Source organism: Acartia tonsa, chromosome 4 (assembly GCF_053477335.1).
Source record: "Acartia tonsa isolate MP-2025a chromosome 4, ASM5347733v1, whole genome shotgun sequence".
Classification (NCBI taxonomy): Eukaryota; Metazoa; Arthropoda; class Copepoda; order Calanoida; family Acartiidae; genus Acartia; species Acartia tonsa.
This window is the reverse complement of record NC_137263.1, coordinates 1,842,483-1,865,226: the sequence shown is the minus strand read 5'-3', so window position 1 is coordinate 1,865,226 and position 22,744 is coordinate 1,842,483. Positions and strand designations below refer to the sequence as shown.

Below are 22,744 nucleotides of genomic sequence, written 5' to 3'. Positions count from 1 at the left end.
GTATGTCTGTCTGTCTATCTGTCCGTCTGTCTGTACATCTGTCTGCCTGTCCTTTTGTCCGTCTGTCTGTCCTTCTGTCCGTCTGTCCTTCTGTCTGTCCGTCTGGTTGTCTGTCCGTCTGTAAGTCTGTCAATCTGTCAGTCTGTCATTCTGTCTGTCCGTCTGTCTGTTCTTCTGTCTGTCCTTCTGTCTGTCCTTCTGTCTGTCCGTCTGGCTGTCCTTCTGTCTGTCCGTCTGCCTGTCCTTCTGTCTGTCCGTTTGTCTGTCTGTCTGTCCGTTAACTTTTTAATTCTTAATTTTTGGAGGAAAAGTTTGGACATTGCTAGTTTATACATCTCAATCAAGATGTAAATAATGGCGTTTAATGGTGACCTGGAAAGGACTTGTACCCAAAGCATCACCAAGCCCCTTGTAATCATCACTCTTTTGTATACAAGCAGATACGCCCCTAGAGGCCACTAGATGCATTTGAAGTGGGAAAAAAGGGTAAATTGACCTTCCCCCAAATTTAGTTTTAAAAGAAAAAGTAAAAAAAAATTAGGGAGGGGGAAATAATTTTTCTAGGAACTATTTATATTTTGAGAAGTTTGGTACCCTTATGAAATGGTAATAAACCTTCCTAGGACATATGAGAAGATACATTTAAAGAACCATACAGAGAAACAATATCTTTTCAGCTGCTAGCAAAGTTCCTCATTACATACAGACATAGAGACATACAGGGACACAGACAGACATCCTGTTACTTTTATATGAGGATTAGGACAAAAGATTAAGAATTGATTGTTTTCATTTAAATTAGAGAAATTATCTTTTGATTCTTTAAATGGAAAAAAATAGATTTCAACTTAAAATTTTATATACCTAGCTTAATAAATTAGATTCAAAGGTCTGTAGATTTAATTAACTTTGGTATATTGGTGAAGGACGATGGAATATTAATTATCCTTGCCAAACCATTTCATATTTTATGTAAAAATGTATAATAATCAATCTGCCATTGTCCTATCCATTCCAGAATAAGTGTAACGTTGGCCTATATTAAGTGTTACAACACATACATGGAACTTCAAACTTTATGTTGTTGTCGTGTAATAAAAAGCATTCACTAAACAAAAATAACAAATAAAATTATGAAACAAATCAGGGATCTAAAGAGATAAGACAATGGCAGATAAATTGATGCACATCCCTAAATATGACATGCTAAGTTATCCCTTCTGTAGATTAAAATTAGTGGTTGAATCGTTTATACATTCAACTTAACCCTTAACGGTCGGAGGGGGAGGGGACGCTCCCCCACCCCACCCTCCGTTTTTTTCTATCTCATTTTCTGTGTGTGAAAGATAAAGAGCGTAACTGCGTGACTTTTTAAGCATGAGTATGACACATAACTGGGAGTTGGAATTTTTTTAATATCTCTATGTTGGCGGGCACAGGATGCCAGCGAACATGGCAGGGTTGTCCAGGTGAAGATCAAAATATTTTTTGACTTAAACAAAGCATTTTATCTTGCCAAAATACTAAATATTCTCTAGTAGTACATCCTTATATGAAATACAGGTGTTCAAGTCAATATTAGGTTCCAGGTATGATCCTGCAGGTCCTGATCCTCCAGGTCTACAGAAATCTTGAAAAGGCTCCTGTGGCCGTAATTTTTGACTTAGATACTTCAAATTTTAAACATAAGCTTTTATAACATTTCTACATATTGTAATAACATTTCATAAAGATTCGCCGCCGTTTTCCCGACGACTGCGGCGGCTTGCAGCTGACAAATACAGCTGCGGCTGCTGAAATTTATATTTGATATTTCTAATATAAAATTTACATAAATTCATTATCAAACAGGGGACTTGCACCAAAATTTTTAGCCCTCTTTAATAGAAACTGAGATAAAAGGAGGGGGGGCATTGAATGACCCCCCCCCCCACCCCAACCGATAAAGGTGCGGTAAGGGGCCTGACTGTTAAGGGTTAATAAACCAATCAAAATTCAGTAAAACTCCCCAAAGCAATCGAATAAGAAAACGTTATTGTAAAACTTGGAGGACTATTGAAATAAACAGCCAATTGTCTCCTCTCTCCCTCTGGAAAAAAATACTAACCAAAAAAGAATAAAAAGCAAAGCTAGTCTATGATTCACTTACTGCCTCACGTCATTCAGTCCGTAATTTATTTGATTTTCCAGTATGGCTTCAAAATCGATTAATATCCGCCGAATTAGAACCATTTCCCAAACATACTGCTAAATCATGTATTGTATCCAAATATAGACATTTTCTATGAAGAGTAAATTAAAATCCTAATATTCATACCAGTTTCATTGGACCAAGCCTTCGGCCCTTCAGGACCAACAAAACCATAATTTATAGTTTGACTATCAGCTAAAAGCTAATTTAAGAATGCTACGATAACAATAAAATATTTTTCAATAATTGGTCCTAAAAATGATTTTTGATTTTGCTCAGGGATAAGATAGTGTACAATATTAAATAAAAGTAAAAAAAAAATTAGGTCAACAAATGATTATGATACTTTGGTTACTACTAAAATTTGAACCCACTCTTATTTTCTTATAGTGAACACTGAACATCCTTAAATTTAAAGACAAAATTATAGAAACATGCAAACCATAAGAATAATTCTTTTTACATACAGATATACTTTTCTACATATATTTTTTGTGTGGAAAGCTTCGCTTAAAAACAATAAGGCTGTGTTTTATGTATCTTATCTATGTAAATTAAATATTGTCTATATAATAATTCATGAATAAGAAATGGATAATAAATTTACATACAATATACATTCCCAATGATAATTTAAATCTACAATACATTCCCAATGATAATTTAAATCTACAATACATTCCCAATGATAATTTTAAAAACTATCACTTCTTTTGATTATAATAATTGGTTAAAAAGTTAGGTCACTACTAGATTGGTACCACCTAATCAAGACATGTGGACAAAAGTGTATACTAATTTATAATGTAAAGAGCTTAGCCAGATGTTTTAAATTAACAAACAGACTTTCTGATAACGATAATAGAAATGCTTCGCTTACCAAGTTTTATTTATGTTACAGGAATCATTACCCGAAGTTTGAAATCTATAACATGATAACATTTATTAATTAACAGAAGTTATACATAAACTTCGCAAGGGATTGAACAATGAAACATTTATTTTGGGTATGGTCCCTTTCACGTCAACGCCTCTTAAGGGGCGATTAGTCATATTTTCACAGTAGCTTTTGAGAGGTTAAGTTAGATTAGGTGATTGCCCTTGGCTAGGTGCTCGGAACTTGGCCCCCTAGCCTAAAACCTAACCTAACCTATGTTACTTTTTAGTAGCGAAGCTACTCTATTATTCACAATGACCGTCCGTCCGTGATTAATGAATTGGGGGAAACGTGATTTTCTCGGCTCCTATAAAAGATAGAGAGCTGAAATTTTTTGACAACATTCCTATCACGAAGGAGCACAATTAACTATAAACCATCAATGGCAGTCGGACTGCTTTTTAGCCGGTTTTAGGCTATTTTTTATATATTCTAAATTTTCCCCATATCTTTGGTGTTTATAGTCCGATTTTCAAAGTTTTTTCAGTTACAGATATCAAACTTAAATTTCCCGTCATTTGAAGAAAACAACATTGACGGTCAGACTGCCTTTTTGCAGGTTTTTGGCTATTTTCATATTTTTCACATTTTCCCCATATCTTTTGTGTTTATGGTCCGATTTTCGATTTTTTTTCAGTTAAAGATATCAAAATTAAATATCCTGTTGTTTGAAGAAAACAACATTGACAGTCTGCCTTTTTGCAGGTTTTTGGCTATTTTTACATTTTTCACATTTTTATCCATATCTTTGGTGTTTATGGTCCAATTTTCAAAAAAATTTCAGTTAAAGATATCAAAATTAAATTTCTGGCGTTTGAAGAAAAGAAACAATGGAGGCGAAACTGCCTTTTAGCAGGTTTTTGGCTATTTTTATATGTTTGACATATTTCCGCATTTTTGTGATATTTTTGGTCCAATTTTAAAACTTTTTTGCATTAAAAGTTTCAAAATATTTTTTCCTATTGTTATGTACATCTAGTATGTAATTTACTTTAACCATCTTCATCATACAAAATAACACAAGGTTTCATGTTTATTTCTCCAACAAATCTATTCTTGATTTTAATAAATACACTACTACTACATATTCCCATCCACATTTTTTTGTGCTTTGCTACTTGTGGATGTTGTCCTTAAAAGAAATTTAACAAAAATTGCAAAATTTGGCAAATAAGCCAAAAAAGCATTTATTGTGATTAATTGCCTATAAGTAATTTATCAAAAAATTGCATGGTTTGGTATATATGCCAAATAAGCAATAATTTTCATTGATTGCCTATAAAAAATTCATCAAAAAATTGCATGGTTTGGTATATAAGCCAAATAAGCAATAATTTTCATTGATTACCTATAAGTAGTTTGTCAAAAACAGGCATGATTTGGTATATAAGCCAAATAAGTGAAAATTTTCATTAATTGCTTATAAGTAATTTATAGAAAAATAGCATGATTTGGTATATAAGCCAAATAAGCAATAATTTTCATTGATTGCTTATAAGTAATTTATAAAAAAATAGCATGATTTGGTATATAAGCCAAATAAGCATTTATTGTGATTGATTGCCTATAAGTAATTTATCAAAAAATTGCATGGTTTGGTATATAAGCCAAATAAGCAATAATTTTCATTGATTGCTTATAAGTAATTTATAAAAAAAATAGCATGATTTGGTATATAAGCCAAATAAGCAATAATTTTCATTGATTACTTATAAGTAGTTTGTCAAAAAAAGGCATGATCAGATATATAAGCCAAATAAGCAATAAATGTGATTGATTGCTTATAAGTAATTTATCAAAAAATTGCATTATTTGGTATATAAGCCAAATAAGCAACAATTTTCATTGATTGCTTATAAGTAATTTATCAAAAAATAGCATGATTTGGTATATAAGCCAAATAAGCATTAAATGTGATTGATTGCTTATAAGTCAATTATCAAAAGCCAAATAAGCAATAAATGTGATTGATTGCTTATAAGTAATTTATCAAAAAATTGCATTATTTGGTATATAAGCCAAATAAGCAACAATTTTCATTGATTGCTTATAAGTAATTTATCAAAAAATAGCATGATTTGGTATATAAGCCAAATAAGCATTAAATGTGATTGATTGCTTATAAGTCAATTATCAAAAAATTGCATGATTTGGTATATAAGCCAAATAAGCATTTATTGGGATTGATTTCTTATAAGTAATTTATTTTAAAAATGCATGATTTTGCTTATATAAGTTGAAGTTAAGAAAAAGGAGGAGGAGTAAAAATTAATCCCTTCCTTCCTGTAAGCAGTTTATAAAAAAAGAAAAAGAGAAGATTTGGCTTATATAAGCCAAATTATTAAAAGCTTTTCATTGATTGCTCATAAGTAATTTAACAAAAAATAGCATGATTTGGCATGTAAGCCAAATAAATCAAAATATTTATTGATTACTTATAAGTAATTTATAAAAAAATAGTATGATTTGGAATAAAAGCCAAATAAGCAAAAATATTGATTTTTTCTAATATGCCTTAAAGAAAATAGTTAACCATCTCGGAGGGACATACAGACCAACCCTAATTTTATAAAAGCTGTGCTTTTCTAAATTTCTTTGAAAGGTAAGTAAATTTTTTAATCCGTTGGATTAGAACCAGATCTCAGCCATACAAAGAAATGTATTTGTATCCATTTTTCTACGAAAAGACTGATTATTAACTTAAACTTTTACATTTTTATAACTGCAGAAAGCTGTTAATAATACAATGTGATTACTATCTATTTCAGTATTGCTTCAAACCCAATTAATATCCGGTGGATTAGAACCGGTTCTTAGCTATACTGAAAATTTATGCATTGTATTGTACTACAGACAATTTTCCATGAATATTAAAATAAAAATCATAATAGTGTGTTATACAAGTGTTATTGGCACCCCATGAAATTATTTTCAATTTGTTTCATCATAATCAAAATTAAAATGTGGGCTGATAAAACAAAGAAACTATTGTTTTATATATCAAATCATGCAATTTTTTGATAGATTACTTATAAGCAATCAATCACAATAAATGCTTATTTGGCTTATATACTAAATCATACAATTTTTTGATAAATTACTTACAAGCAATCAATGAAAATGATTGCTTATTTGGCTTATATACCAAATCATGTCATTTTTTGATAAATGACGTATAAGTAATCAATCACAATAAATGCTTATTTGGCTTATATACCAAATCATGCAATTTTTTGATAGATTACTCACAAGCAATCAATGAAAATGATTGCTTATTTGGCTTATATACCAAATCATGCTATTTTTTCATAAATTACTTATAAGCAATCAATGAAAATGATTGCTTATTTGGCTTATATACCAAATCATGCTATTTTTTCATAAATTACTTATAAGCAATCAATGAAAATGATTGCTTATTTGGCATATATACCAAATCATGCTATTTTTTGAAAAATTACTTACAAGCAATCAATTACAATAAATGCTTATTTGGCGTATATACCAAATCATGCTATTTTTTCATAAATCACTTACAAGCAATCAATCACAATAAATGCTTATTTGGCTTATATACCAAATCATACAATTTTTTGATATATTACTTATAAGCAATCAATGAAAATGCTAATTACTTATAAGTAATCAATCACAATAAATGCTTATTTGGCTTATATACCAAATCATGCAATTTTTTGATAGATTACTTATAAGCAATCAATCACAATAAATGCTTATTTGGCTTATATACCAAATCATGCAATTTTTTATATTATTATTACTTATAAGCAATCAATCACATTTATTGCTTATTTGGCTTATATACCAAATCATACAATTTTTTGATAGATTACTTATAAGCAATCAATCACAATAAATGCTTATTTGGCTTATATACCAAATCATCCAATTTGTTGATAAATTACTTACAAGCAATCAATCACAATAAATGCTTATTTGGCTTATATACCAAATCATGCAATTTTTGGATAAATTACTTATAAGTAATCAATCACATTTGTTGCTTATTTGGCTTATATCAGCCAAATCTTCTCTTTTTTTCATAAACTGCTTACAGGAAGGAAGGGATTAATTATTACTCCTCCTTCTTTTTCTTCACTTCAACTTATATAAGCCACTTTTACTGTAAATGACTGAGTATTTATTTACTCCACCCTCTTTTATCTCACAAGTAAGACCAAATTGTTGTAGAATGCTGATATAAGTAAGCAATTAGTATTCTTTATGGCTTATCAGTAATTTACCACAAAAATGGCACAATGGCACATTTAAGTAAGCCAAAAAAAATGTTAATTGCTTACTTACACGTTTTGAGATTACTAGGGCTAATGTGATAAAGTCATGATCGTAGCTGGCTTAATAACGATACACCCGAACCTAGTAATAGTGTCTAACTTTTTATCTTTGTGACGTAACAAAAATCCATCTCTGTTTTAGGGGTTTCCTTTCCCACCTCCCCTCTCATCCTTCGATTTTTGTTACATCACGAAGATAAAAAGTTAGACACTATTACTAGGTTCAATACAAACTGATCAAAGTAGGGTCCGTATTAGTTAGCGAAGTTGGCGACAAATTTCCCCCTGTTAATATATCCATGTATATCTTATATCCATTGTGTATTTGCTTTGTATATTTTAGATTCAATATGAAAGGAGAAAAACTGTTGATGAACTAGATTGCAAATTCCCCTCACTTTGTTGATTGGGCAGCACTGTGAGTGAGAGGTCTTCCTCCATCAAAAAATCAGAACAAAACAAGAAGTAGAGGGATTCCTTTACACACATTATTCATAATTTTATGTTTATAAATATTTACTGTAGTAGTTTAAAATCACCAAATTTTGAATATAGCATAACTGTTATATAATTACAAAATGTATATCTAAATATAATAATAATATTCATATTTTACAAAAATAATATGTACATTTGTTTATTTAAAGTGAATAATAATACATATAACATTTAAAAAATGTGCTCTGTTGGTTAAAATTTAAACTAAAAATAGAAGAAATCAGTTTAAATATTTTACGACCCCCCCCTGGGTATGGATATTGGATATAGGATATACATGGATATATTGACAAGAAAAAAATTGTCACAAATTTAACTTGCTAATATGGACTTCATTTATTGGTCAATTGGTTCATCCAGTAGGAGGGGAGAGGATGGTGGGGGGGGGGGGTAAATTTATTTCAGCCAGCTGCAAGCATAACTTTATCAGAGTACATAAAAATCTGGTGCAACATCCAAGTAATATTATATCCATTATAAAAATCACTTAGCAGGGGACCATAAAATTTGACACATTTAAAAACTAAAATAGTAAAAATTTAACATAAGAATATATGTTATATTTAATCATGTATAACAGTAGCAAGATAAATAGAACATTTTATGAAGAGGGGATCTTGAAATTTGAGACATATTTGGTCTAAATTGTATATTGGGAGATATTTTATTACTTTCTACTCTGAATTTAGTTTTAAAATTTTACACTAGAGGTAGCTAACTTTTTATAATATTAGTATGACAATTCTATTATAAATGATGATATTTAGTTTGAGAGTCTTCTTTGTTTTTATTTAAATATTGTTTTATGAAATTTATTTGTAATTGGTAATACTCATGTTTAGAACTAAACTACTGTCATAAGATATATAACTTATTTAAATTTATAAAAACATTTAAGGTATTCATTCGACATTCTGTTCTCCTCAAATACTTTTACTATGTTATATCTGAATGTTCATGTGAACTACATAACGCTTTCGTATCCAAGTTAGGTTACGGATAGTTGGTGTTAACAGGCAGTGTTATATAAACTACTAGCGGCTTCGCCCCTAGCTTCAAGGGGCTTTGGGGGGGGGGGGGGTTAGTTCCCAAGAGGATTGATTAAACCAAATTTTCGATGGGGTAGGGTAGTCTACCTCACTATTTTAATTTTAGTTTTAAAAAGAAAAAAAAATTTTTTTTGGGGTGGGTATTTTTCATTTTTAAAAAAGTTGAGGGTGTCTCACCCCCCAAGAAAATAGTCATAAACCTTCCCGGGACCTATGAGAAGCTACCCTGTAAAGGAGAACCGATCGGTTCAGCAGTCAGCGAGATCCTTCGCTACAAACAAACAGACAGACAAACAAACAGACAGACATCGTTCTACTTTGTATTATAGATGAAGATAAGATGGTTCACACATAAAGATTTTACGATGACTTAAGTAATGTAGAGTCAGATTGGGGGGGGGGGGGGGCTGATGGTGGTGGTCCCTACCCCAAAGAACGGAGCTTTAAACCATCACAACACCAGTACATAAAATATTTCCTATCTATAATACAAAGTAACTTGATGTCTTTTGTCCATCCGTCCGTCTGTCTGTCCTTTAAGATGTTTGTAGTCACTGAACCAATCGGATTCTACTCTTCAGAAAATATACCAGTTGGTCCTGTGGTGCTTTTAGACATTTTACTTGGGGGATAGGACGCCCCCCCCCCCAAAAAAAAAAAATCCTCCTCAATTTTTTTACCTCTTGGGGCATAGCCCCTAGAGGCTAGGGGCGAAACCACTAGTGTATTATATGGTTGCAGCCCTAGAATCTATGGCTCTTTATTCAGTAATGAGCAGAAAAATAGCTTAAAACCATTTATAAATAAAGTTAATTCAATAATATTCTAAAGCTTTTTCTCAAGCTTTTTAAAGTCTTGGTGTGGTTTTAAGCTATTTTCTTGACCTCCACCGCCCTCCCCTGGTCTTAGAATATAAGTTCGAAGCAACTAGTGTTTTATAAATTTGTTTTTTATTTGAAGCTTACCATTTCAATAATTGCTAAACTAGTTGAGCTTTTCTTTAGGGGGAAGCTTTACATAGTCCCTAAGCTGTTTTACTATATTCTTTTTAGATGTAAGCCTTGGACATTGTAATGAATATATTATTACTTGGATGTTGCAACAAATTTTTCATGTTTTCTGATAAAGTTAGGCTCAAACCTGGCTAAATTAATGATACCCATCCTCCAGTTCCTGGATGAACAAACTGACCAATAAATGAGATCCATATTAGCAAACTGAATTGACGACAAATTTCCCCTGTCAACATATCCACGTAAATCTTATATTGTGTATTGACCCCACAGACCGTTCATGGATACAAGTATTTGGATGTATTTGTTCCTTATCATGATGTGTTTTATATAAAAGGATTTCCTTTACCAGATATCTAGTTGTTTAGAATTTAACATTATACTGGCTTCACTTTACAAGAAATATATGTAAGATTTGACCAAATTGTTTATTTGCTGTTTCTCTAAACGGCTTGAAGCCTCTAAGTAGTATAGACATGCTTGATATTTCGATGAAACATTACTTGTTAGAGAATTATCTCTATCAAACATTTACAGAAAGGTAGCAATTACCCAAACGCAATTTTGAATTCAATATTTTATGATTTTAGTAGTATACTTATTTGCTGTAGTAGTTTAAAATCACCCAATATCAAATATTGCAAATCTAATTTATATATAAATTATGTATACCTTACTAAAAAACAATTTAATTAGGGTACAAAAAATTTACTCATTTGTTTATTTAAAGTGAATAATATTACATATAATACCTAAAAAGAGTACTCTGTTGAGTAAAATTTAAACTAAACGTAGAAGAAATCAGTTAAAATATTTTACAACACCGACCCTGTGTAATATTTAACATGCTACATATACTATTTTAGAAAATATACTTGTATTGCAGGATTAAAATAACTTAGTAGGGGAGTTTGAAATAATGGATATAGGATGTACATGGATATATTGACAAGTATAAATTTGTCGCAAATTTAGCTAGCAAATATGGACCTCATTTATTGGTTAGTTGGATAATTCAGTAGGAGGGGAAAGGATGGGGGTTAAAGTTATTTCAGCCAGCTGCAAGCATAACTTTATCAGAGTACATGAAAATCTGGTGTAACATCCAAGTAATATTATTTCCATTATAAAAATCACCTAGTAGGGGACCTTGGAATTTGACACATTTTAAGACTAAAATATTTAGAATTTAACATAAGAAAATATATTATATTTAGTCATGTATCACAGTAGCGAGATAAATAGAACATTTTTGAAGAGGGGATCTTGAAATTTGAGACATATTTGGTCTTTATTGTGCCTTAGGAGATATTTTATTACTTTCTACTCTGAATTTAGTTTAGAAATATCACACTAGAGGTAGCTAACATTTTAAAATTTAAAAGTAATGTTCAAATACTAATCAAGTCTGGTATTTTAGATTTTTATTTTATGTTGTATATTTTTATATTATTGATTTACATTTCTTTGTTATTGCTGATACTGATAATCAGAACTAAAGCATTTCAATAAGACATAATTATGTAATAAAATAAAAATGATTGTTGTCAGTCTGATTTCTTCGCTATTGTAAACACTATCCATTGTCTATATTATCTGGAGGTTCATTTGAACAAGTTAACAGTTACGTTACTTAGAACAATTAATATCCATCAGTCGGGAAATTCTTAAATTTTGTCACAAACATGAATTATTGACAACATATATAAAAGCGAAGCTCAATAAAGAGGATATTCAACAAATTCATACAAAAGAGAATATAGAGTAAAATTGCATTGAATTATAAAGAAAAATTCTAGAAATAATAACCCCCTAGACCATTCATAGATACAAGTACTTTAATGTATTAGTACATTTTCAGAAGAATTATTACCCACCAACTTGGATTGCAATTTCCCCTCGCAATTATTGGTCGGACCGCCGTACTATATAAAAAGGATTTTCTCTATTTAATAATTACAAATTTAGAAGTAATAAATACATGGAATACACCATAGGCGTCCAAGGGGGGGGGGGGTAATGGGCCATTTGGCACCCCCAAACGATTTTGGGGGTGCCGTAGGCACCCCCAAAATTTTGTGAACAATACCCCCCCCAAAAAAATATTACCCCTACCTTGGGGATGCCGTAGGCACCCCCAACGATTCTGGGGGGGGTATTTACCCCCCCCAAACCATTTTGGGGGGGGTAATTACCCCCCCCAAAATAAATGTTCTTAAAAATTTTTTTTTGGGGGGGGGTATTTACCCCCCCCAAATTGAATGTTCTTAAAAAAAAATTTTACTGAAAATTTTTTTTTGGGGGGGGAGGGAGTAATCCCCGCCCCCCCCTCTAAAAAAAGTCATAGTGTGACTCGAGCCTTGAGGTGTAATATATTTTATGTTCCTCGTTTGGTCTCCTAATAGTTAATGAAAAGTATATCCTAAATGGCTTTTGATAGTTTATTTTAGGATAGGTTATATTGGTTTAGGTATTGGCCCCCCTTGGTTAAGCAATTGGCCCCCCGCAGGGGCTAGAAATAGGAGAGAAGCTTGTGTGAAAAAAACGAAGAAACGCCCCTTAAAGAGCGTTGCCACAAAAGGGACTATACCCCAATATAGTCCAACCAGTTTAAACAGTTCTTAACCATGATAACAAAAAATTTAATAGTTTGATCATGTTTTATTTGCTTGGGCCTTTATAAGGGCTAAAACCATCCCGGGGATCTATGATGTAATTGTAAAGCACTGAAGATTCCATAAAATAGATACCTAACTAAATTAAATATTTCATTAAATAATGAAAAAGAATTTCTATAGGCGATTTCTTTTGGGAGGATGTCAGGGTGTCTCAAAACTAGTTATAAAACTTACCAGGACCTATAAGAGGCTTCACTTTAAAGTATAATCATATTAGTTCATTGGTTAGTGAGTTAATTATTGTATTTTTATGTTCTAAAGAATGAGATACTACTATATATTTGAACTAGCGGCTTTGCCCCTAGCCTCTAGGGGCTTGCCCCAAGAGGTATAATACATCTTCTATTACTTACCCAGCAGAACGGATCACAAATTTTCGCACCTACCCAGCAGGAAAACATTTTCTCGATTAAATAACGAATTCGCAAAATTCGTAAAAAAAAAAAAAAATAGCGATTAAATTACGAATTTGCAAAATTGGAAAAAAAGAAAGAAAAAAAAAAATGGGGGAGGATTGTTTTGTTTTTTGGGGGGGTTGGGGGTGTCCCACCCCCCAAGAAAATAGCTTAAAACCACCGCAGGACCAATAGGTATATACTCTGAAGAGTAGAATCTGATCGGTTCTGTGGTTACCGAGATCTTAAGCTTCAGACGGACAGACAGACGGACGGACGGACAGACATCAAGCTACTTTGTATTATAGATAGTAGTGGCGCCCTTAGTATCTAAGAACTCGTGTTTTCTAAAGGGTAAAAAGGGAGGAGAAAAATAGCCTAAAACCACTCAAAGGATTGACCTATAATAGTGTGGAACCATCATGGGATCTATGTGAAGCTTTCCTAAAAAGGAGAACTCAGTATTAAAAGTAATGAAATCTGAAGCTATAGTCAAATAAACCTTACTTACTACTTTATGTTATAGGATAGTACTTATTAACTTAATAGATTAGGTAGGTGCTTTTTTTACATAATTAAATTACCCCCCCCAAAAATTTTACCCCCGGGGTAAATTAGTTTGGGGGGGGTAATTACCCCCCCCCAACAGATTTGGGGGGAGTATTTACCCCCCCCAACAGACTTTAGGGGGGGTAATTACCCCCCCCAATCAAATTTTACCCCCGGGGTAAAAATTTTGGGGGGGGTAAAAAAAAATTTCGGCGCGCTTCGCGCGCCATTTTACCCCCCCCAAACACGAATTACCCCCCCCCCTAAATTTTTTTACCCCCCCCCAAAAAAAAAGCTTGGACGCCCCTGGAATACACTACTAATAATTCTATATAATTTTACCTATATATTCATTTACTTATATAGTATAGTTAAAAGTCACCCAATTTTAAATATTGCATACCTGTTATATAATTACAAAATAAAAAATTTAATAAAAAATGATTAAGTAATATTACAAAAAATGTATCTAATTATTTGTTTATTTAAGTAAATAATCATTTCATAGCTAACTTTTAAAAATATAATAACAATTACTCCAATATAAATTATGTTGTTTATTTTGGAATTTTTTATGTTTGATACCTAAATATTATTAAATTTCTTTTTTTTTTTTGATATTTAGAACTAATCATTTTAATATGATATATATAATCTTTACATGATTATAAAAAACTAATAGTTAGGATATTTTTTGTCAAAAATATATGCAGCTGTTATTCTGAAAGTTCTTATGAACTAAATTACGCCTTTGTATTTAAGTCAGAAAGATGGTTCACATACAAAGATTTTACGATGACTGAGTCTGAATGTAATGTAAAGCTAGCTCGATCAGGAGCCCAAAAAATTAGGGGGGGGGGGTGGATGGTGGTGGTCACTACCCCAAAGAACATAGCTTAAAACCATCACAACACCAGTACATATATTCCCCATGTATTATGTGGTTGCACTCCTAGAATCTATGGCTCTTAATTCAGTAACGAGCAGAAAAATAGCTTAAAACCATTCCAAGGCTTACATCTAAAAATAAAATAGACAAAAACGATATCAGGGACTATGTGTAGCTTCCCACCAAAAAAAACGCAACAAGTTCAGTAGTTATTGAAATCTTAAGCTTCAAATAAAAAAAACTTACTAATTTATAAAATACTAGTTGCTTTGAACTTAGACTCTAAGACCAGGGAGGGCGGTGGAGGTCAAGAAAATAACCACATCAAGACTTTTTAAAAGAATCCCCAAAATGTACCACACATTTGAAACAGCAATTTTTGAGATTTAAAGCTTCAGACAACTCTGCATTCGAAGGGGTGAGATGGGGGCAGAAATATAGCCTAAAACTTTTTTTTATAAACTAAAAATGAAAGTAAAAGGGATTGACTTCCCTAATCATAACTCAAGGGCAACTTGGAGTACCTAGGGGCGTAGTTGCTAATCCTTATACTAAAGTAATAGGATGTCTCTTTGTCTACCCCCCCCCCCCAAAAAAAAAAATTCCCCCTCTGAAAAAAATCTTTTTAAAATCTAAAATAATAAATTGGGGTATTATTCGACTCTCCCCTCCTCAGGTGCCCCTAGAGGCCTCTTGGGGGCGTAACTGCTAGTGTTTAGCGAAAGCTTCTCTTAAGAGAGAAAATACTCATATTGTTGTTATCTCAAGCAGACTAGGAGGAAACATTTTTTTTTACAGAATTTGGCTCCTAACTTTACAACAGCCACACTGAAAAATGCCTTTATAACACTTTTTTTTTAAAATGCACCACCTTTTCCATTATTTTTCAAAAATGCACTACTTTTTGAAAGGGTGCATTTTAAATTTTGTTTAGCACTACCACAGTTTACAATTGCACCACTTTAAGGACATAAAGGTTCCAACTGCACCAATCTAGAATCGCTGCCGGGCAGTGTAAGGATATTTAGGATTTCCTCCAACAAACAAGTGCACTCAAAGAACTCGAAATTTTATTTCGTAATGGTACTTCACAATTTTACCAATATAAATATTAATTGTCTTGGTTTCAAACTGCCCAATTTTAGATATTGTATAACTGTTATATAATAACAAAATGGTAAATAAAATTTGATAATAATTGTATTATTTAAAAAAAAATATATGCTAACATTTGTTTAATTAAAGTGATTTATTTAAAAAAGTTTTAAATGATACTCTATTGAGTAAAATTTAAACTAAAATTTAGATGAATTAGTCTTAAATATTTTACAACACCCCCTTATAAAATATTTAACATGCTACATATAATATTCTCTAAAATATACTTGTATAGCAAGATAAAAATATCTTAGTAAGGGAGCTTGGGTTAAAGGATATAGGATATACATGGATATATTGACAAGTAAAATTGCTTGCTAATATTGACCTCATTTATTGGTAAGTTTGTTCATCCAGTAAGAAGGGAGAGGATGGGGGGTAAAGTTATTTTATCCAGCTGCGAACATAACTTTATCAGAGTACATGAAAATCTGGTGCAACCCAGCCAGAAAGTAGCGTCACTATCGCCCTACTATAGCGCACGATATCGTGTAGCAATCGAGCACGAGTTCTTACGATATCGCTAAATAGTCGTCCAATGCACATCGACGATATGATACGATAAATGGTCGAAAAGGTACTTAGAGCTGCGCGATACACCCACGAAATCGTAAGCGATATCGTAAGGCTCGTAAGCGATATCGTGCCCAAATCGTGAATAAAAAGTACATTTAAAAAATGTTTAACATCATGTAGTTTTGTTTGTAAATATTGTTTGTGGGTAAGAGGTTGCATAAAAATTCCATTTCATACTGTGCATGCAGACAGAGAAAGAGAGAGTGAGAGAAACATGGTGTAAAGAGACACCATTCTTTGTGCCCGTTTACTTCATGTATACTCTCATAAATTTTCAATTAACTATGGTAGAGTATTTTTAAGTTCATCATACTGAATGGCAATGATTTAAGGAATATTAAGACACACATTTAAAAATGTTGCCATTTAAAAAATAAACTTTTTAAAAATACTTTTATTTGCAATATTAAACATGAACACATTATGACAATTTTAGTTATTAGTTTTATATTTATTTTGTTTGACAACAGAAAAAATGCAATATATTTTTTAAAATAATGTGAACTTCTAGCGGCCAATTTATAAACTATATTTCTCGCAGAATGATGTTGATTATATGTTGGTTGTGTGTCTGTTTGTAAGTGTGTGTTGACACACATAAAATGCTATTGTTTACGATATCTTAGGGAAATCGTGGTTGCCGCGATTTTTACTACAAAATCGAATTAATCCCTAGCGATTTTTTTCGATTTTTGCTATAAAATCTTAAATAAGATTTTGGCGATAATATACTACATATCGGATGCGAGTTTCCTTACGACGTTTCTAGCTGGGAACGTCCAAGAAATATTATATCGATTATAAAAATCTCTTAGTAGGGGACCTTAAAATTTGACACATTTTAAAACTGAAATAGTAAAGATTTAACATAAGAAAATATCCTATATTTACTTATGTATAACAGAAGCAAGATAAAAAGAACATTTTTTAAGATGGGATCTTGAAATTTGAGACATATTTGGTCTTTATTGTGCATTCGGAGATATTTTACCACTTTCTACTCTGAATTTAGTTTTAAAATGTTACACTAGAGGTAACTAACTTTTTAAAATATCAATATGTTGATTCAAATATTAATAAGTCGGGTATTTTGAAATTTTGTTTGTTTTATATTTTAATATTATTTTCTTACATTTATTTGTAATTGGTAATATTTATATTTAGAACTAAAATATTTCAATAAGATATATAACATATTTATATTTATAAAAACTGATGATAGGTATAGTGATTGCACATGTTACCTGTTTAAATTTGTATTCTTTTCTGCAAGTTCGTAAGAACTAATTTACGCTTTCGTATCCAAGTAATAATTATAGTTAACTTAAGCATTAAATTAGTTCAATTATTTTAATAGAAGATGTTTAAATATACAGATGGTTCACACATAAAGATTTTACGATGAATGAAAGTAATGTAAAGCCCGAGCGGGACCAAATAAATGGGGGGGGGGGGGGGGAGGGGTCCCTACACCAAAGAACATAGCTTAAAACTATCACAACACCAGTATTATGCGGTTGCACCCCTAGAATATATGGTATCCTGTAATTAAGCAGTTTTGTAACAAAGTTTTATACTTCTTTGTTTAGACTTGTAAATTCATATTCTGACACTCTAAAAGTTTGTTTGTCCTACCATCTGATTTTAGAGTTTCACTTTTATGGATGTTGTCAACCTTGTTTATGTTAAGCAACTTAATTATAAAAACTAATAGGATGCATGTATGTGTATACTTGTGCGTCTCTTTACTTCTTAGTATCTCGGGAATGGCTGTGCCATTATGTAACTGAAAACAACTTCCTCCCTCTAGGCTCTCCCCCACCTTGAGGTCTTTAAGGATATGACAGGACACTGGTTCATAATGAACACCTCACGTATAAGAGATATTTCTCTTCCAGACATTGATGAGTATGGTAACAACTAACATTGAAGACCAGCTAAGAAATCTGTTTGTTTTTACTAATATATTTAGTTGCTGTATTAGTTTAGAATCACCCAATTTTAAATATTGCATACCTGTTATATAATAAAAAAATATATAATATAATATAAAATTATTAATCTATTTACAATAAATTTTGTATATCTGTGTATTTAAAGTAAATATTTATTTCAAAAAGTTCTAAAAGAGCACTCTATTGAGTAAAATTTAAACTAAATATAGAAGAAATCAGTTAAATATTTTACAACGCCCTCATATAATATTTAACATGCTACATATACTATTCTAGTAAATATGCTGGTATAGCAAGTTAAAATATCTTAGTAGGGGACCTTAGAATAATGGATATAGGATATAATTATTAATTAAACATGGATATATTAACAAGTAAAAATTTGTCACAAATTTAGCTTGCTAATAAGGATCTCATTTATTGGTCAATTAGTTCATTCAGTACTATGGAAGAGAATGGGACCTACTTACATTTGGAGGACTTGTAACATTGTACTTTGTTGTCCTAGAAATCAGTATTCCAAAAATCAGATCAATCAGATATTTTTTATATATAATTACTTCTTGTTAAAAAGTTACAAATCAACATGTTTAAAATGGACGTACGGACATTCTGGTAATGGTTATAGAGTTGCTAAGCTTTCTAAATCGTACCTAACTACTACAGGAATCACCATTCAATGTTTGGAATTGACAAGACAATTCTAACTGATTTAAATTAACGAAAAGAGCTATCTGTCTGTGACGTACGGACGGACGCACGGATGGATGGACAGACCAACTCTAATTGTAGAAAAGCTTCGCTTTTAAAAATTAATCTTTTAGAAGAAGTATCGTAGTTTTTAGTGGATATTTGCCCTTGTATTTTTTAAAACTTGTACAATCACTTCCGTTTGTCTGCTTGTCCGTTTGACACTCGATAATACAATTTCTATGTACCCAAAAAACACACACAAAACTGCGACACCAAAGAGGATGGGGGGGGGGGGGGAGTTGTTATTATTTTTCATGTAAACTTTGCCCTATGCTTTTAAAAAACTTCTTAAAACGAACCACATCTTTCAAACAGCAATTTGCCCTTACTCATCAGACAAAACATTTATATTCCAACGTATTTATTTGCTATGATTTTACGATGGATTTGAGTGGCTGTAGTAGTTTAAAGTGACCAATTTTAGATATTGCATATCTGTTTTATATTAACAAAATTTATTATTGAATATAAAATGATTTAATAAATTTAAAAAAAAAAGTATGTATATTTGTTTCTTTAAAGTAAAAATTATACAAAAAAAAGTTTAAAAAGACCTCTATTGAGTAAAATTTAAACTAAACTAAGATCCAGTTTGGAAGAATTCAGTAAATATATTTTACGACCTCCCATTTATAATATTTATCATGCTACATTTACAATTCTGGAAAATATTCTTGTATAGCAAGTTAAAAATAACTTAGTAGGGGAGTTTGGGATAATGGATGTAGGATATACATGGACATATAGACAAGTAAAAATTTGTCGCAAATTTAGCTTGCTAATATGGATCTTATTTATTAGTCAGTTGATTCATCCAGTAGGGTACAGGATGGGGGAAGAAGTTATTTTATCCAGCTGCGAGCATAACTTTCTCAGAGTACATGAAAATCTGGTGCAACATCCAAGTAATATTATTTCCATCAAAAAAATCACTTAGCTGGGGACCTTGGAATTTGACACATTTTAAGACTAAAATAGTAACGATTTAACATAAGAAAATATACTATATTTAATTATGTATAACAGTAGCAAGATAAATAGAACATTCTTTTATGAGGGGATCTTGAAATTTGAAACATATTTGGTCTTTTTTGTATATTGGGAGATATTTTACTACTTTCTACTCTTAATTTAGTTTTAAAATATTACACTAGATGTAGCTAAGTTTTTAAAATATCATTGTGTTGATTCCAATATTAATCAAGTTGTTTAAATTGAATATTTAATTTGTTTTTATTATAATATTATTAAATTACATTTATTTGTATTGGGTATTACTCATTTTTAAAATCAAACACATTTAAATCTAATTACTTTTAGATAAATAAATATAAAAATTCTTGATTAGCTATGATTATTTGGTTGTTGTTCTATTCTCTGATTTCTGAAAGTTCATGTGAACTATATTACATATTCATGTTATTGTCAATATTAGCATGTAGTGTTCTGAATTAATGATGATGTATTATCATGTTCTTTATGATGACTTAAAGCAATGTAAAGCCCATTTGGAACTCAGAGCCAAATTCGCTCCAAGGTGTGGGGGAGGTCCACCCCTATCTTCATATTTGTTTTTGTCAAATAAAAAAAAGGGAGGGAGGATGGTGGTTCCTACCCTAAAGTACATAGCTTAAAACCATCACAACACAATTACACATATTCCTATATATTACGTGGTTGCACCCTATGGCTCTTAAAGAGATGTTTAATTTGTCAGAAGGGGTTTTACTTTCACTACATTGGGATGGTGCCATTATTATCATTGTACATAAATTCTTCACCAAATGTCTTATCCTTTCATTTCCCTGGATCTAGTAGACATAATCGATTTATTATTACTTGGATGTTGCACCAGATATTCATGTACTCTGTTAAAGTAATGCTCGCAGCTAGCTAAAATAATGACATCACGTATCCACCCCCTTTACCACATCCCTTTACCTCCTACTGGGTGAATGAATGACAAATAAATAAGATCTATATTAGCAAGCTAAATTGACGACAAATTCCCCCTGTTAATGTATCCACGTATATCTTATATCCATTGTGTATTGTTTTGCTTTGTATATTTTAGATTAAATATAAAGGACTTAATATCTGATGCGTCTTGAATTACAATTATTTAAAGCAAAGCTTTTCTGTAATTGGTAGGCATTTTATGAAAAAGGCGTTTTTTAAGATAGGCGTTTTCTGAGATGGGCGTTTTTTGAGATAGGCGTTTTCTGAGATGGGCGTTTTTGAGATGGGCGTTTTTTGAGATAGGCGTTTTCTGAGATAGGCGTTTTTTGAGATGACCCCGCTCTGATAGTTTTTTGGTAATATAATAGGCCCGAACAAAAAGCGTAGCAACTCTAAAATCGTTATCAGAAAGTCCATTTAAAATATGTTCATTCAAACCTTTTTGATAACAAAGTTTTTTATGTAATCATCATCCCATTCGTCATTATTTGGAATAATGATTCCTAAGAAAAAAAGGTATAATTTATTTAAATGCAAAACATATCTATAATCAAGTCCTACAAAAAAAGTATTATGTAATTAACAATTTTGTTTAGACTCATAAATTGCCAATCTACAAGTTCGTTTGTCCTACCGTCTGATTTTTATTGCTTTGAATTTATGGTTGTTGTCATCCTTGTTTTTTGTTATGCAAATTAATTATAGAACTAATAGGATGTGTGTGTGTGTGTGTCTCTATACTTCTAATTATCTCGGGAATGTATGATTAAGAATCTTAAGGGATAGGACATCTTAAGAAAAATCGCTGTTCATCCGAGTTTATGATAATCAAAATTCCCCTTTTGTAAATTAAATTTATTGGTTGAAAAGATTGTACACTGCTAGTTTGAACCAACCAATCAAGATTGAAGAAGTATGCAGTTATATTGTCACTGCCCTATCGATATGTCGATATTATGTCAGCTACGACCACTCTTTATCAATGTCATATATTCCAAATAAATCAAGATTAAACTTTTTTAAAAAGAACGGTCAGGCCATAAAATCAGGGATCTAAAGAGATAAGACAATGGCCGATAAATTGATCTAAATCCCCAATGATAATACACAAAATTAACCCTTCTCTAGATTACATTTAGTGATTGACATTCAACTTAATATACAAACTAATCAAAACTCCTAAAGTTGTTAATCTAGGGAATAAGAAACCATTATCATAAAACTTTGGGGACTAGTGCCCAATTGTCCCCTTCCTTCCTCTCATAGAGTTGTATCCTTATAATAAAGTATCAGGATGTGTGTTTGTCTGTATGTCTGATTTTACCGATTTTCACTTTTTCTTTTGAAATCTAAAATAATTAATTGGGTTTTCAAATTCGACTCTCCCCTCCTCAAGTGCCCCTAGAAGCCTCTAGGGGCGTAAACACTAGTAAATGATAACAGACAAAGTAATTTATACAAAAAAATTTCCTTATAAAAAAATAGTCTACAGTGGTTTCTTCATTAAAAATATATATATTTAATTATAAATGATTTTTTGGTATAATTATGATTATTTATGATTTTTAAATATGACAATTGGTATAAATTTTTTATGAGATCACAGTAAAAAACAAAACAAAAACATATCTATAATAATAAAAAAATTTTGACATAGAATTATAAAATATAGATTTTTAAAAAAGATTTTAATGAAATAATCATTAGAAATTATATTTAGTACAACGTCTTACATGGAATAAATAAGTCAAGAACTAAGGTTAGTAGCAAGTAGAAATTCAATGTAGCCATAGAAAGCTTTTGATAGAATTATATCAAGTACAATATC

General features: G+C 31.2%; 1 protein-coding gene across 3 annotated transcripts in view; it reads left to right on the top strand.

Moving 5' to 3' along the window:
• The window catches only part of LOC145315643 (uncharacterized), a 78,368-nt gene that overhangs the window by 22,185 nt on the left and 33,439 nt on the right, over positions 1-22,744 (top strand). The gene's annotated exons all lie outside the window — the stretch shown is intronic.